The sequence below is a fragment of the Haemaphysalis longicornis genome, unplaced genomic scaffold (genome assembly GCF_048455015.1).
Source record: "Haemaphysalis longicornis isolate Haplotype H1 unplaced genomic scaffold, Haemaphysalis longicornis Haplotype H1 scaffold_11, whole genome shotgun sequence".
Lineage (NCBI taxonomy): Eukaryota > Metazoa > Arthropoda > Arachnida > Ixodida > Ixodidae > Haemaphysalis > Haemaphysalis longicornis.
Genome location: NW_027526214.1, coordinates 25,185,032 through 25,199,937, shown reverse-complemented (window position 1 = coordinate 25,199,937; position 14,906 = coordinate 25,185,032).

Genomic DNA, 14,906 nt, shown 5'->3' with positions numbered 1-14,906 from the left:
TCATACTACAAATGGCCTCGGTAGACTGATGATGGAGATGATGATAATATAGATTACGACGATGATGATAATGATGCATTTATCACACCGGTTAGATATGCACATAATAAATAGGGTTATGGTTTAGAGCAATGATATCGGACGTTTTCGCGATAACTCGGCAAAGTGCACAATCTTCGGCGAAAAGTCTTATATGTGAGGTGCTAGGGTACTAAAGGTCCTTTATATATGCCCGAAAAAACTAGGTTCAAGTACCGACCACCGCGAGACAGTTGATTTGACTAGGCCAGAAGGCTAATCCTTACCGTCAGCTGTTACGTTCTAGGCGTGGATATACAAGAAGCGTTAGATCAATTTTTACACAGTTGTTTTTCAACTAGGTTGCTTAGCTTTAGGAGTACTAAATAGTGACGAACAGTGCCAAATGGTTTAGCAAAATGAACAGAAATACAATAAGCAAATGGTCAATGATCTAAAGCAGAAAGCAAGTCATTAGCTGAGATTTGCACGAGTAGGTTTTACAAAAACCATGCTGGTATTTTGTAAAAAGAGTTACTTTCAAAGAAATCTATCAGATTAGCATAAATAATGTGAGCGACAATTTTGCGTAGGCCTCAGGTTACGAAACTTGGACTGCAGTTTTGAGGACGATGGGTATGACTGGCCTTTTGGACTGGAACAACGTTCCCAAAATACCAATCCATGGGCACCACTGAACACGGCAATGGCTAAGAACAAATTACCCAAATAATATTAAGAAAAGTACACTTTCGTGCGTTTGAAAAATATCTAAATGGTACCATCCACCCTTTTTGAAAGAGAAAATTTACCATTATCTATCAATATTGTGATCCCCTCCCAGTCAATGACAGTACACTCTATTCGGGGTTAGAGAAAATAAGGAAATCCGGAAGGACCAAAGAAGATGTAATATTGAAAGTTAACAACAAAGTGTTATAAAAATATTTCTTATTTTACTTTTTTGCAAATATTACTGACTCCAGTAAGTGGTCATAGTTGGTTGTAAATAAAAGTATAATGCATGTCACAATGAAACGACAACAAGAGCTCGTAATTCAAGCAAGGAAAGAAGATTCAACTGGTTGCAAATTCACGGTGGAGCGCGATTGCCTAATCACAAGGGCACAAAAACGAAAAAGAAACCTAAACACGCATCGAGACAACACCCTCTGCAAACGGAAGACTACACAACAGCGCCTGGCGCACCCAATATAAACCCAGAACCAAGACAAGTTCTCGGTTCATGGACGCAGCAGTTGCACAGAAAGAAAAAAAAGTGTAAATGTTACGTAGGCTTTCAAATTTGTTAATATCAGTTTGCTCGCAACATCACTTTCAAGGTTATGCCACTCCGTCACTCTTCTCTGAAAAAGGAATACTTAGAAACACCGCTTCTCGGCTGGCTCGGGGTTTAGTTCAGCGAATGACGGTAACGGGATCAGCGACTTGAAGAAGAATATGTGAAGTAATGAGTCTCGCGTAAGAGATGGATGTTCACAATATTAAAAAAAAACGTATGCGGCGTAGTTCTTTTCTATCCGTAATTGCAATTAACCAGCCGTGACTGCCAAATCAAAAACTGAGGCTTGACTTTAATATAAAAAATATTCTTCCAGCTTTATTTGCTACATATTTTATATAGTTAAGTTACCCGCCCTGAAAAGCTCCGAAATTAAGTTTTCATAATCGAAGATGGGTAACAATGTTCTTTTAGGCTTGTGATTTGTGCTTGATGGAGCATTTCTAAGGGCCCTTTTGAGGTAGTGAAGTTTATATAGCGAGTAATTAGCGACGTTCTTATTGTGGTTATCTTGTGGCAAGTTCTACGTATGTGAACACCAAGATATTTACACCCATGTACCCACGTCAACGCAATATCCGTCTGTGTATTTAGTAGAAGGCCGTGCTTCTTGTTTGTGATTGAGATTACAGCGTTTTTTTGTAATTAAGAGACATCTGCATGTGTTAGAATACTGAATGACATCGGTCAGTTTTAGTTTAGGGAATTCTGAACTCCAAAGAGTGCACACTAGAATCATCATACAATAACAATCGTACAACTTGATTTTCTTGTCAGGCTCGCTAACAATAATGTTAAAATAACTGGACCTAGAATGAAACCGTGTGTTACAACCAAAGTGGAGGTACAATATTAAAAGGAGTATCGCTAAAAATTACGTGTTGGTAATGTGAAGTAAGGTGAGGCTGAATAAAACAGCAACGCTTTTTATTGTAAGGAATAGCACGTAGATTGATCATCAGCTTTACGTGATATATTTTGCAACAAGCTTCCGTAAAATCTATAAATATTACATGTGTTTGTGCAATGGCATTGATAGTCATGGCGACGTTAAATACTGTTTCAACAATTTGGGTCACAGTGGCAAAGCTGCGCCTAAAACCATAATGCCGGGAAGAGAGATTCAAATGCGCTTTTAAGAAAAAAGATATGTGTTTTTGAATGATGTGTTCTAAAAATTTACAAATACTGGCTGGCGGTATATAACGGTAATTAGTGAGTGACAATTTATCCCTTTGTTTAAACATAGGCTTAAGTTTCGACACTTACTAATCTACCGGCAGGACTCCAGTTGAAAGAGACCAAAAAAATATTAACAAATTTGACGCAAAATGCGCGCTTCTTTTTAAAAATGTATTATGTACATATCACGGTCCGGAAGATGTTTTTTTACATATACACATTACACAATTCATGTACACAAAGAACATTATAAGTTTACCGGGTTTCGTAAATATAACATCCCCAAACGACGACGAAATTTTATATTTAATGATAGGAGGGTAGTTCCTTCATCGACTGTAAATACTGACTAAAAACTTCAGTTCAATGAATTCCAGATTTTTGTATAATTTGAGGTACGTATGTTGTCAATGATGAAAGGGCTAGTTTTAGATTGCTTAGAGGTTATCCTTCGCCAAAACGTAGAGGGCGATTATCTATTAATGTTACTCAGGGGCACTGAGTAGACTGTACGATGATCTGATTGCACTAAATGTTTTAGTTTACGAGGGAGGTAGGAAATCTCTCACTGTAGCATTGTATTACCTTTTTTAACCGTTTTTGAAACCATTGATTCTCTATTTTTAATATTGATTTCCCGGGTATTTTACAGATTTGAGGGGCTTGCTTGTCGATACCTTAAGGGAAAGTAGAGTTTAATGCATGCGTGGATGCCGTTCCTGCATTTCACCCTGAGTGAGTTAAGCTCGCACATGGTGTCCATAAAGCTATTCAACAAGCCATCATTTTCAGAATCTAATCTGTCAAGTATACAAACATCGTTAGCCGAACAAAATAAAAATGATACACGAATTGTTTTCAACCTTGTCTTTGGAAGAGAGAAGCAAAATCGAATAAACACATACGTATCTGAGGCTGCATTTAATATTTCATCGTCTAGGTGAGCATCAAAATTGCATCAAACAAAAACAAGGTGCAGTAGTGTTTTGCTCTCTCCGTGAAAACGAAAATGCTCTTGAACTAGTTAAACCAAGTTGAAACGACTCTAATGTCAGCCAATTTCTTGTTCTTGAAAGTATCACGAGTATCAGGAGGGAAGGGGGCCATTCAATGCCAGGTGGGTTGCAGTCGCCCCCGAGCACAATTTTTGTGTCTTTCGCTAGCTGAAGACCAATGTATTCTTTAAATTCTGCAGGATCCGTCCTCGAACAAGGGTTCTGTGAAAAACAACAATAAACAAGCACTTTCCATTTCAACACACCCATCAAATTGAGGTCTCAACACCAACAGGGGTGGCCAGTCTAGCATTTTATGTTATTTTTAAACAGTAACGCCGCACCGCCCCACCTGAAATCACGATTTGCGCGATAAACACAATACTCGGGGGGGCGGGGGATAAATTGGGTAGCGTGGACATTCTTTTGACGCCACGTCATTGTCACTGAAACAAACTCCGGATCATGTATTGATTTTCAGATGCTCTTTGTCAAGTGTCGTGCTTAGAATACGATGGCGTTACCATTTACTAGCTTTATGGAAGAGGATGCGCAAAGTTGTCACATGCTTTATCGTTTTTGAACAGGAAACATATCGTTTTTTTCCGCTCCAGACATACATATTTAGTTAACAGACACCTTAGCATAAACAAGATTTACCTCTTCGTTCCGCGTTAATTTTGTTTTTGCTTTTTGAAAGATTTTGTATGACGGTTACTGTACGGCATCTCACTGTACGGCGGTTACAAGATCGGTAGAAATTTACGTGAATAAAAGATTCACACTTATTGAAATGACAGGACAACAATAAAACATGAAAAAACTTTCAAAATAACCCTTTGAATTCCGGATAAGAAAACAATACCAAGTTACACTATTTCAATATTTCACACAGAATGGTATAATTTGGGATAAAAAGAAAAAACTGGAAACACCAAAATGATTGGTAATAGTTACAACAGATTTACAGAACTACATGATCCAAACAAAGTGCTACGCTCAAAGGACAATCACACAAAATAAAAACACATGAAAGCCCGTAGATGATTCAATGGTGGTTCAAAGGTGCATGCCTCCATCATCCGTTATACTAGAGATTATTTAACAGTTTGCGTTATTCGTTGTGGGGCCAGCAACTGCCGAAATAGTTGCAGACCGTATTGGTTGGAAAGTGGGTAAAAATTTTATTGTTCAAAGGCTGAATCGAGTTTAATACCCCTTCTAGCAATAAAAACTAAGAAGCCACAGGTTGTCGACAAAACTGATATTTGCTGAGGATGTGACTGACAATAAACATCTGGGCCCTATACATTGTCTGGTTAAAGAATTTGATGTCTGTAACAACACGAAGATATCTAGTTACACACAATGCAGGATGCCACTCGCAGGTGTAAAACGTGTGCTACACTTTTTCCCAAACCAGGAGAACTCCTGCGCCAAGTTGACGTCAACAGTAGCTTGAGCAGGCGCGCTGTGCAGACTATTGCAGTAGCACCTCTCTTGCAAGCCAGTTCTTCAATCTACGCATGGGTACAGAAAAAACTGTGTTGTTAATGCAGCTTTTAAGTCTAGTATAATACAGAATGGCCTACCCTTGCCCCTGAAAAAGACAGTGTAGGACAGCTACATCTTACCTTTACTCACCTACGGGGCAGAAACTTCGAGGATCACTAAAAGAGTCTAACTTAAATTACGCACGACTTAGCAGGCCATAGAACGATAGATAATGGGTGTAACATTAAGGGACAGGAAGTAAACGCAGTGGATATAATTTAATGCACGCATTGACACTATAGGGCAACCTTAAAACTAACTATGACTGCTACAATGATGTACCGCCATTTATAAGGACTATATTACGTGAATGGGGACTCTGAGGACATTTGCGCCCAGCTACAGGTCCCATCTGAACTTGCAAAATATTTTCCTGCATCTATCCTAACCGCTCGGTTGATTGAAGTGACAATATGTACACGGATGAAGCCATGTCCACAAATTGTGGCAAAAGAAAACATGCACAAACCCGGACAGCGACATTGCAATGGACGTATACACCCTGAAGCAGAATGGCAAGGTGGGCCAGTTGGTATATATGCGTAACTAAACCTTCAAAAAGCACATCACTGAAATACTGGTCCTGTTGACTTGTTCTCTTGTGCTGTTGGGCTACATTTTTAGTTGAAATAAACGTTGTACAGCAGTAAACATCAAAGTAGTGCACGAAAACTTTACTGCACAATACTTTCAAATAGAGTCTTCCCTTTTTTAAACTCCATGTCAAATTTACAGTGGCCACTGTATTCCAATTGTCGAGGTTAGAATTTGATTGTATTTTTCGTTTAGTCAGGCTTTTATTAAATTAAGTGCATTTTCTTTATGTTCCTTCAGTGGCCATTGCATTTAAACAACGGCCATGTGACGGTGGTGGCTGCGGCATTGCTTACAACCGGGTGGGAAGGAAACCAATATAATCGATCCCCCACTCACTTTGGCTACTACTGAACCTTCTATACCATGATTCCAAGCAAGCTGAATGTTTTCGCTCTTCAACTTTGCATCAATGCACAGTTAACGAGACCACATAACACCTACCACACAATCAGTACAATGCAGAGCAGGGTGGGGCATGAGACGGCATTGGCTTGCACCACGAGCTACATGCGGAAAACAAGTAAACAAATATTAGCCTGAGCAATGAAGCACATGCAAAATGTAAGGATTTAGGTGTCATTTAGGCAACAAACATGACAGGCAGACGGAATACTCACGACGCAAACAAGATGCACGTGACGTAAAACATGATACACACAATCTGCAATTGCTACCGGCTCAATTTTACGGCATACAGAAGGCTTTGTTTGTTGCATAGGTTTGTTGACTGTATAGCATGCTATTCGGGGTAGATCTTCCCCAAGTAAACGTTGGCAGTCAGTCTTGTTACGAGTTTGGTGTAGCATTTACAGTTCAGCGCTAGCCATAAAGAGGCACCAACTTGGGCAAAAACAAGGTTGCTATATTTAGCAGAACAGTTGGCTGAAAATAGATTTGTCACAGTGTCATTCTTTCAAGCTTCTTATGTTAAAAAAGCTGAAGGACTGAAAGAGAATAATTATCACCGGCTAATCTACGCCCACTGCAGGGCAAAGGCATCTCCTATAAATCGTCAATGACCCTGGCCCTGCGCCCCCCGCAAACTTTTTGATCTCATCTGCCCATCTAACTTAATTTCTGCCGCCCCTACCAAGCCTGCATTCACTGGGGATTCACGCTGTTACCATTAATGACAAATGGTTATCTTGCCTTCGCAATACATGACCTGCTCACGTCCATTTCTTTTTCTTAATTTCTACTAATATGTCCTTAACGCGCGTTCGTTCCCTTTCCCTGACCCACTCCGCTATCTTTTGTCGCTTAACGTTGTACCTATCATCTTCCGTTCCATTGCGCGCTGAGTGGTTGGGCGCGTCCGTTCAATTGCGTGCTTAGTACCATCGCACAAATGTTTTCATTCTACAGTTTGTCCACCCAAATCGCAGCAATATATAAACAAAGGGTGTAAAAACGGAACTCCCTGCCACTCGTGTTCATTATAACCACTGCCGCTCATCATGGTTTCCCCGTTCTGGTGAATAATCTTTCGTTCTGTTTTTTTTTACAAACTGTACACAATGCGCCTTCGATGCTGCGAAAGCAAGCAAATCCCGAAGAACTTCTAAGGCGTTGTGCGTTTACGCACAAGTGGGAAACGCGGACGCGCTAAAGAATATAGACAAAACATCAAGACAGCTTCGCCACTGTGGAAAATCAGCATTGCATTGCGGAGTCAGTACGACCAACGGGTGTAGCTGGCAGTGCGCGAGATAATGTTTGTGTAAGGTGGTGTTGCCATTCATATCGGATGTGTCCCGGTTTATGTCTTGTCTGAATAAAACACTGTTACAGTTCAGCTGTATGTCCCATCTTCTCGTCTGGTTATGTCCTCGTCTACGTGCGCTGTTTATCCATTGAAGATCACGTCGCCAACAACCGTTTTTGTTGAGGCACGCTTCACAAAAATTTGAACTTCGGCTGGTTGGTTCGAGAGAAGGCGGAAGCCAACAGAGCTCACGGGGCGGAAACTAAAGAAACAAAGCGCAAGTGTTTATCTACTTATCGCTCCGTCCCGTATGTAACGCCACAGATTAATTTCGAAGGCACGTTTCACACAACGCCAGCAACGAAGTCCAACCTATATGCCTTCTCACAGATATGCTTGCAAAACTAATAAAGCGTGTTTTGTCCTTAGTAATGACCTTGAGATGCACAACACTCACGAGGGGAAGGCGATAAACAAGGTTGCAACGGCAAAGGTCTAAATAACTTTGCATCCTTAACAACTGTCATCGCGCTTTCGACTAGCTGAGCTTTTGAATTCACAACACAATTCACGCGGCTGCACACAGTGTTAATTCATTCGCAGTAGTAACAGTAGGCATTTCAGTAAAATTCAAGGCTCTCATCCTGTTACACGTTTAACTCAACCGCGCAGCACGAATCTGACAGTTGCACTTGTTGCACGCCGAAAGGTCATGACCAGTGGATTGGATTGGTTGATATGATGTGGCTTTATAGCACCGTCGTTGTTTTGCGGGCTCAAAACAACATATCACACAATGACCTTTTCAGCGGTTCAACCTGTAGCGTTAGTACATATTTTGTGTATTTTCTGTAGTCTTTATCTTAACGGGAGGAATTCATGCCCCCCCCCCCTTGGCCATTTCGGGTATATTGAAGCAGGCGGCGTTCATGGCCCTGATACAAATAAAATAACATTGTTGGCCGCGAACCTTGAGCCTTAAATAAAATTCGTACTTTATGAGGGATTTCGCTTACTAAAATAAAATAAAAATGATATATGTGCTAAATGTTGCATTGCTTATTCAAGTAGCCCAACATACGCTAATGGCGCGACATTCAAACAGGGTAATCAAAAGCGCGCAGGTTTTGTGTTTGAAATCTCAAGATATAACATAGGTAGAAGTTTAAACTGAAAATATCACGCATAAAGCTCATGTCTTACTTCATAAACCAATACTAGGAACGTGCATTTCCTATCCCAGCACCTTATTAAGCCTCGCGAACGATCCCGACTGCAGCGCACGGTTTTTTTTTTTTCAGGAAAGTGCGCTAGCTTCATTATCGCCTCCTTTTGGTTATGGAATTTGTGAAACACGTGGGTATGATGCTTAAGAGTGTAGCAATTTTCTACTGACTATTCAGGCGCGAAACTCCAATGCTGTCAGATTTTGGCAAAACACACATGAACACTCCTACTTTTTGTTTCAACGTAGACTTTTACTAAGCCATATGAAATAGCTGAGCCCAATGCAGGGACTGCATACCGTCGGGAGATCAGTTACCATAAAATGTTAGCTTCACCTCTTTATTAAGTGACTACAGTTTGTGTCGCAAAATAGTTTGATATTGGAACCAGGTTAAACAGTGGTGCACAGTTAGAAAACTTTACCATTCACATAAAACAATAAAAAAAGACATTTCCAAAGTTGTGGTAATAATTGTTATCCTCCAGAAGTGGGATGGTGAAGCGGAGGACTAAAATTGACCCCAACGAATTATAAATGCTCTCAAGTTACTAAATCCTAAAATAATTGCCCACCTTGATGGTCTGCTAATTTTTAAATTCAGCGATGCCTTTTTCAAACAGGGTATTTCACCTGCCTTCGAGCTCGTTTGTTCGGCTGTCTGTTGCTAGAATTGCTTTCAAAATATGGCAAAGCGTTCTTTTACAGAAAAACGTAGATGGACATGAACAATACCTTTAATTTGTTTTACTAAACTTCGGATCCTTAAATTGCCGGGCAATTTGACAGAGAAGAAATACCAACAAAATTTTGCGCTCATGTAGGCGTGCATTTCGTTAAAAGCGCACGGCTTCATACAGGCTTTTGTGGGCTTTTGCCACGTCAGGGGCGCACAAAAAAATACTGAGCACAGAAAATAGAATCACATGTGAGCGTGAATCACGTGAGGAGCGCCCGCAATCATCCAGGATTGCGCGTGGGCATACGCCTTGTGAGGGGCACTCAAAAAAGAAAAGAATATACTGAGTGCACATGAGCGTGCGCCTCGGGATAAGCACCCGGTGTCATCCAACATGCCCTTCTAGAACACTCTGCCCAGCGTTTGTGACGTGATCTCTCGGGTGCTCTTCTACTCACAAGTTCACCTACGCTGGCGCCGGAATTAGGCAGCACCGAACAGCTCGCGTTGCAGACGCGGAGTTCGGTCTCTACGCTGCCTCTACATTTGTCTACATTTCTTTGTCTATACATGGGGGTTCACACTACGTTCCCCTTCTTGCTCCGATAAATCAAACAACCTAACGGCAACGCAGTGGAACCTATACGGAACCCCTATAATTCTTTGCATCATCCCCATGGTTCCCGAAGGGAAGATGGTGTAATTTTTTTATTAACATATGTGGCTAAACAGCGTCGCCAGCGATTTATCAGGCCGCCATTTGTATTTTCATACAAAGGTATAACGACCAAGTAAAATGGTAGTTTCACTGAATAAGAACTCATATTAGCATTAAATTTTGTTCAGGCATATGTTGTGTTTCATTTATTTATTATGTCCTCCGCATTTATATTTCCTTATTGCAATATTGGTGTATTACAAAACTTCCACAAAACCCCTAGGTACAAAAGCCATACAAAACACCTACAAAAACCGACGATGACTTGAAAACAGTAGCCTGCGGAGAGATTGAAAATAAAATATAGCAGAAGTAGCTAAAATATATGTAACTGGGATAAACATGTACGAAGTAAAATGCGGATCTACCAGCAACATATGAACAGTGTCAGCAGAATATGTGTAAATATTGTCCACAGATGAAGCAATAGCCACATCGATGGTAAGTCTTTAGCATAGTTGAAAGAACGTCCGACATTACGGTACCAGCAACGGTATCTCAACATCAAAAATTTTCATAAAAATATCGCACGTTCTACAAATGTCAATATACATACTGCTGGGACATAGACGTTCCGATTTTTTTGAGACGTCGCAGAGACGTCAGTAGTTTGCTGCGTACCTAAAAATAGAACACGCTGTTTTTTCGTGTTAGAAATTATATTCTCACACTAACAAAGCCTAACATTGCCAAAGTAGGCAAGGTATGAAACTTAAGTTGCCATACCACATTGCGAACTCATCTTCGGCAGTTACGTAGAGGTCGCTTAGTTGTCGTCACATGTTTGTTGTAGTTAGAAATTTCGGGTACCAAATCACGCCGCAAATAACTTACGCGACACTGTTGTTAGTGCCAAGGTCAATGGGCGCTGGCAGCTGTCGCCCTCATTTTTGTTTAAACTTGAGCAAAACAATTGATGTTCCCTTAAAATTAACAACTTTTGTATATTGCCAGCCGTAACCTGTCAACTGATGAAACTTTTCGAATCCTAAATCGAGATAAATTTGCTTAAGAATAAATCTGTAGGAACGCAGCTGCTACGTACCGTGTGATGCCAGTCGTTGTGATGGCTGTTCAGTTAGCGCACAAGGAACACCGGAAGGAACGTCAGCCACCTATGTATATTGTGGCTAGTGCGTGTAATGTGATCAAGTGTAGGTGGATAAGGAAGACGTGCGTGTGGCGCATCGGGCCAGGAACATGCGCATAATTACCCCGCCTGCTTCTAAGACTGCTCCCTAGACAAACGGAGCAACAACCATGGAGAACGCGTGATGAACCAGCACATGTGATCGGCACACATGATATGGCATGGTAAATGGTCTCGAACTTTATTGCGAGTATCCGGCGCAGCTCTGTATCATCTTCCAGCATTATGGTTCAGTGCGGGAATTCAACGCCACGCTGTTGCCGTGACCATTTTGTATTTCAAGCTGCTCTTGTGACGCATGGTAATTTTGGTTCGCTGTCCCTGAATCAACCAGTAATTTAAGTTTATCGCATGTCGGCGGACATTCGTCGGGCGTGTTCAAACTGTCAAACGACGCGCCTCATCGCCTGCGTTGCGTCGGCGCGTTAAACCTTACAATTATTCAAATCAAGCTGTCAAATGCTTGCGACTTTAGAGGAGTTTTTTTTCACCTACGCCTAACGTGGTTTAATACATTCTTTTCTAGCCTTCACTCCCCCCGCGATAATTATGTTCGTGGAGGTTGGCTATGGTTGAGCTTTGTATTTGTTTCGTATTGAAGTTTTACCTGTTTTATGCAGCAGCTTTAGTCAGAGCCCTTGTGCTTGGAGAACACCTGCCTGAAACCGTTCATGCCAAATGCAGATGCACCACTCGATGTCCAGAAGAAGACATCAAGCTCATGCGTGAGGCAAACAGTGCAGGAGGCACGCATTCGTTCGATTCGAAGCGGCGCAAGTACTCTTTTGAGTGACTAGTTACCGATATTTGCATATACCGCAAATTTCAAGCTGCCCTTATGCATGCAACAGTTAGAACTGTTTTTCTCGCTATGCTGACTAGTTGAAAGTTGCATTTTGTTCTACTTTATGAACTCAGGGAAAGCCCTTTTATGTAGAACCCTAAGGTGATTAGTAGTTCTAAGGGCCCGATGGCGGAAGCACGTTCACCACAAAAGCGAAATCCGCCAATAATATAGTCGGTTTGCACTGGGCAGGTGGAGCCTCCATCGGACAGCATGGAGCCGATTCTCGAATTTAGAGCGAGTTACTTGCATCGAAGAAAATCTTTCAAAAACCGGTTCCTGCATTTGAGGATGCAATAATACCAGCACCGATTAAATATTCGCCTGAGTGTCATACGTAAACAACAGCAGTTGTCACTGCAGCATGTAACTAAAGTTTAATTTGCCAGTACCAAAGTAACAAGTGATACTCACAAAAAACAATATTTAACTTCCTCTAGAAATTGTAAGGTTACCTACATGTCATGGCATATTCGGAAAACGTGGTGATTACCAGGATCATGCCAGTGGACTTTCACTCCTCAACAGTGACTTGAAGATGACATCAGAATCCATTTCGCAAACATTCTGGACGAGGCGCTTCAAGCAACAGTTTGTGCTCGGATTTAAGAACCGATCAAAGGTGAACTGCATACGCGTAGTCAAGGTGAGAAAGAAATGCTATCAAAATAGCTACGTAATATTTGTACGAACGAGCGAAATTAGGTGCAACTGACCTAGAAAACGTCACCTGGGAGATCCATTCCTGCTTTCAGCATTACTGACACTTTGACGACCTCGCGAAATAATTTTTGACCATTGAGGCTTCTATTTCGGACTAATCGGATTACCAGACTCCACTTCCTAGGGAAACCTGTTTGGAGCTATCTTTCGTGCGGATAATTTCTACACTCTACCGTCCAGCAGACGAGCCGAAGCACACTGCCACATCGTCACGGCTACGGCCCGCTGAGAAGCCTGTTCACAAGTTCAAGTCTCCGCAACTTGGTACCCCACAAATATTAGCGGTAACCAAAAAGTGGCAACAACGGAAGGGCAATTTGACAACCAAGAGGTCGCCGAGATCTGGATACGGTTGACCCAAGCCATGTGGGAGCACCGTGCGAACTCGGATCGACCCAACTGTGAAAGATTTCTGCGCAAAGCCACCAAAGCGAACCTGCGGGATCGTGGGAGAAGGTTTTCAAGACGTGATTCACTGCAGCGTTCACGTACCTCTATGGGATAGCGCTTTGGGCCAGGCTGCGCAAAGGGAATTGCCGCCAAGATGAGACTTTGCCTAATTATTCGAAATGTATATGTACGACATCAGCAACGAATTGCTTTCCACGTCACCGGTGCCGACCGACGCCGTTAGGTGATAAGGGGATGTCTGCCGTACAGAGTACTCCGGCCCACCAACCTTTGAAGAGCTCAGAAACCAAACGAAGCGCTGTTGCAAAGTAGCCAACAGAAGCAAATAACATAACCTTGATGTCCTAGTCACGTTACCACACAGCAGCACGCTGTGCCCAAACAGTGGCGGAGAGATGCGAGAGGCACTGGTAGACATTGCGGCAGGGCTCATTGTATTGCGGTAAGTACCAAGTTATGGACAAAGCAGCGCATGGACAGGCCCCCTCCAAGGATGCTAAAACACCCTTGGAAACTCGACTCCAACAGCGCGGCTGACACTGATCAAACATTTCAAACGAACTGCCTCTGAGCACGCCGCACCTGCAATAGCTGGCGTCGAAGGTGATATTTTGGTGCAGGAGGACCCCCAGTGGCCTGGCGCGAACAGCATTCAATGCTGGTGAGCTGTTTGGGGTCGGCGCTTCTAGGACAGACTAGAAGCGTGAATAACAGTCCTGTCATTACGGGATAGGTAGCGGGATTTGGGACACCTGCATATTGCAAACTGGAGCAATTTTGTTCGTGCTCGAAGATTTTTCGGGGGAAGGTTCTCGGGAGGCAGATAAAATTCCGAACCGTGAGCGCGAGTACCAGAAATACTTAAGATCTGGATGTGCCATTAACATCATCAGTGAGGCTGATAGCTACCGTTGATGGCCGCCAACACAGGCAACTTTTTGGGCACGTGCCAAATATTTTCTATACAGCCTCATGGGCCAGGAGTTTATAGCCAGGATACGGCTAGTGCTTGAAGTGAAGCCCAAAATATGCGAAAATGGCCATAGAACACCGCTAAACATTTCTCCAGATGAACCATCTAAATCGGTGTCAGATTTGTTGACAGCTCAACCATCAAGCAACATGGTGAAAAATGGTTTGCAAACAGCTTACAATGGTTTTCAGGACGCATGGAGAAAATATCTAGTTTGGCAGAAGTACCACAGTATACCGCAAAAATGTTGACACAGGCTGCTGAAACGCTGAGAATTTTTCAACGCCACGTAGGAAATGAAGATGCGCGTTAAACTCCGATTCAGCCTCAGGCCCATGAGCGCCAACAAACAGCCACAATTGAACCGCGGCCTGCAAACGATGGTGACCACGGGAGCGATAGGGCCATCAAGACGCCCATGAGAAACAGGACCGTAAACGCGATGAGAAGGACATTTATCCCACCCCGCCCATTGATGCGGCGCAACGCTTCGTTCATCCAACTGGCGCTAGGCTCAAAAAAGGTAATAACTACATTCGACTGTATAGAGTTTTGCTACAGATCTCTCCAGCTGAAAGGATGTAAAAACAGGGTTCAGTTGTAGCAGAGGGCGGATTGATTTCGGGAGGCTGTCATTTGGCTTGACTTTTTTTTCCAGAAACTTTCTAGCGTCTTGATGAAAATAGTGTGGGTGGTCACCAAGTTCACCTACGGGTTGCGTAGATCTATGAATTGCTTTTATTTGCAGCAAACATCGATGATCACGTTGTTTACTTGCAGACAGTGTTGCCGCGCATGCATACCTCAGGGGTCACAGTAAATCTTTGCA